Below are 2,500 nucleotides of genomic sequence, written 5' to 3' on the forward strand. Positions count from 1 at the left end.
TAAATGGGCAGAATTGTAAAAAAAAGGCCTTTACTGCGCCTAATTCTTTATCCATTAAAGATTCAATCAGTCAATCAATCAGTCTTCTTCTTCTCCTCCTCTTCATCCACCTCTTCTTCTTCTTCTCCTTCTTCTCCTCTTCTTCCACCTTCTTCTTTTTCTCTTCCTGCTTCTTCTTCTTCTTGTGTGTGTGTGTGTGTGTTTGTGTGTGTGTGTGTGTTCGTGTGTGTGTGTGCGTGTGTGTCAGCGTCTGTGTCTCTGTGTCTGTATGTCTGTGTCTGTGTGCGTCTGTGTCTGTATCTGTATGTCTGTGTCTGTTTCTGTATATCAGCGTCTGTGTCTGTGTATGCATGTCTGTGTCTGTGTGTCTGCCTGTGTCTGTATGTCTGTGTCTGTATGTGTGTGTACACGAGAATCTACCTCTTCGTATCACCAACACCAGTCATCTTCTTTAATTTGTACTTCTTTGGGTTTTTTTTGTGTTTTTTTTCATTCTCCCGAGTTCAACAGAGATTTAATTCATATCTGATGTTGTTTAGAATACCGTCGCTGTGTTACGTGTTACCGGAGATTAGAAAAGAGAGATAAACCACTCGCGGCAGGCCCCTTCTTACTGTCTATAACAGTGCTGAAGCCGTTTTGGGGCACACACGCAGTGCGGAAGGGTGGGGGTAAATCACCCTCTCCTTCCCCACCTGAAGGAAACTGGTCGGTTCTGACGGTTCAGCTGCAGCAAAGCGAAAGTTAAGTTATGCCTGGAATTTCCCACGTGTAGTAAGATTCGCTGTATACAATGAAAACCGATTCATTTTTGCTTGGTTTTTAGCACGTTTGCATCTGCTCGAATGTAGATAATATAAAAAGGAAACAAAGCAGCTCCCACCCCCCCCCCCCCAACTCCCCCCCCCCCCCCGCCCTGCCCCCCCCCCCCCCCCCCCCCCCCCCCCCCCCCCAGCGCAATGTTGCACATGAGAGAGACAGTTGTAAATTATTGAACTGCGTATTCGTAACGCTACTTTTTCTTCACACCTTCTGGTTTACATCACCATTTCTTCAACAACAAATATATATATATATATATATATATATATATATATATATATATATATATATATATATATATATATATATATATCAAAACATAAAACACATATTCAGCTCTGTCTCTCTTCTAACATCTGTCTATACATACATACATACATACATACATACATGAATACATACATACATAATTTCATATAGATCTATCAGTATGTAAATCTAAATCTATCTATATGTACATAATCATATATATAATTCATATATATACGAACGCTTCATGTTGCCCGAGCAGACCGTTGTATTGTGCTCTTTCTCTCTCTCTAAGTCTCTGTCTCTGTCTCTCTCTCTCGGGAGTTTTACATGGCTGTTAAAAGCATCTACTATTCTGTACATGTATGTGTTCGTGACGAAGGTATTTATTCAGACTTTTTTCAGTGTCCAAGAGGGGTTAAACAAGGTTGTATGCTAAGCTCACAGCTGTTTTCCTTTTTCATCGGTGAATTGGCAGTGGAGTTATCAAAGAAGGGGAGACATGGAATACAAATGATACCTGGCGCAACAGATTTGCTCTTAATGCTATTTGCTGATGATGTTGTTCTCTTGTCTGACACACCCATAGGGTTACAAAATCAATTAAATGCCCTTAAGCAAGAAACAGACAGACTACAACAAACAGTGAATCTCGATAAGACCAATATTATAGTTTTCCGCAATGGAGGTCATCTTTCGACTCGTGAAAAATGGTGCTGTGGTGATAGGGAAATAAAAGTAACCAATACATATAAATATTTATGAATGTTATTCACAACAAAATTGAGTTTGACATCTGCGTGGGATGAAGCAAACAGAAAAGGGGAAAAAAGGTGTAATCCAAATTATAAAATCACTCAGGAGACTGCGTTCGACTGACGCTTTCCCTTAGTTTGGGCGGGGCAAAGGCAGCTCATGAATAATGAATGCGTCTCGAGGCGCAGGCTGCCTGGCTTCAGCAATTTCTGCAAGTGGTATATCTCTCTTTTCTAATCTCCGGTGTTACCACTGTGTGGCATGTGCTGTTTTCCGAGCACCTCCGGCAAAAAAAGCTACAGCTTGTTACTGCTATATAATGTGTTTGCAGTGTCATTTTTCTTGCTTTTGGAGAATAAAATCATGTTTAAACCAACACCAGTCTTTGATATTCCTGCCTCCACACCTCCACCCCCCCCTTCCCCCTTCCAGAAATGCACCGGACGCAAACCGAGTTTGAGGATCAGCTGACTTTCAAGGTGTTCATCTTCCAGTTCGTCAACTTCTACTCCTCCATCATCTACATCGCTTTCTTCAAAGGAAGGTGAGCTGTTCGGCAGATGACGGTGACGGATAGACAGACAGACAGACAGACAGACAGACGGACAGACGGATAAATAGACAGGACAGACACATACACATTGTTCAAAGGAAGGTGGACAGACAGACAGAC

At 41.8% G+C, this 2,500-nt stretch overlaps 1 pseudogene across 1 annotated transcript in view; it reads left to right on the forward strand.

Annotated features, from left to right (window-relative positions):
* The window catches only part of LOC143301775 (anoctamin-7-like), a 167,933-nt pseudogene that overhangs the window by 153,959 nt on the left and 11,474 nt on the right, over nucleotides 1-2,500 (forward strand). Inside the window, exon 12 of the transcript XR_013057840.1 lies at nucleotides 2,260-2,371. The product of XR_013057840.1 is annotated as an anoctamin-7-like (transcript). The remainder of the gene's footprint in view (nucleotides 1-2,259; nucleotides 2,372-2,500) is intronic.

This window comes from Babylonia areolata, chromosome 28 (genome assembly GCF_041734735.1).
Source record: "Babylonia areolata isolate BAREFJ2019XMU chromosome 28, ASM4173473v1, whole genome shotgun sequence".
NCBI classification, from domain to species: domain Eukaryota; kingdom Metazoa; phylum Mollusca; class Gastropoda; order Neogastropoda; family Buccinidae; genus Babylonia; species Babylonia areolata.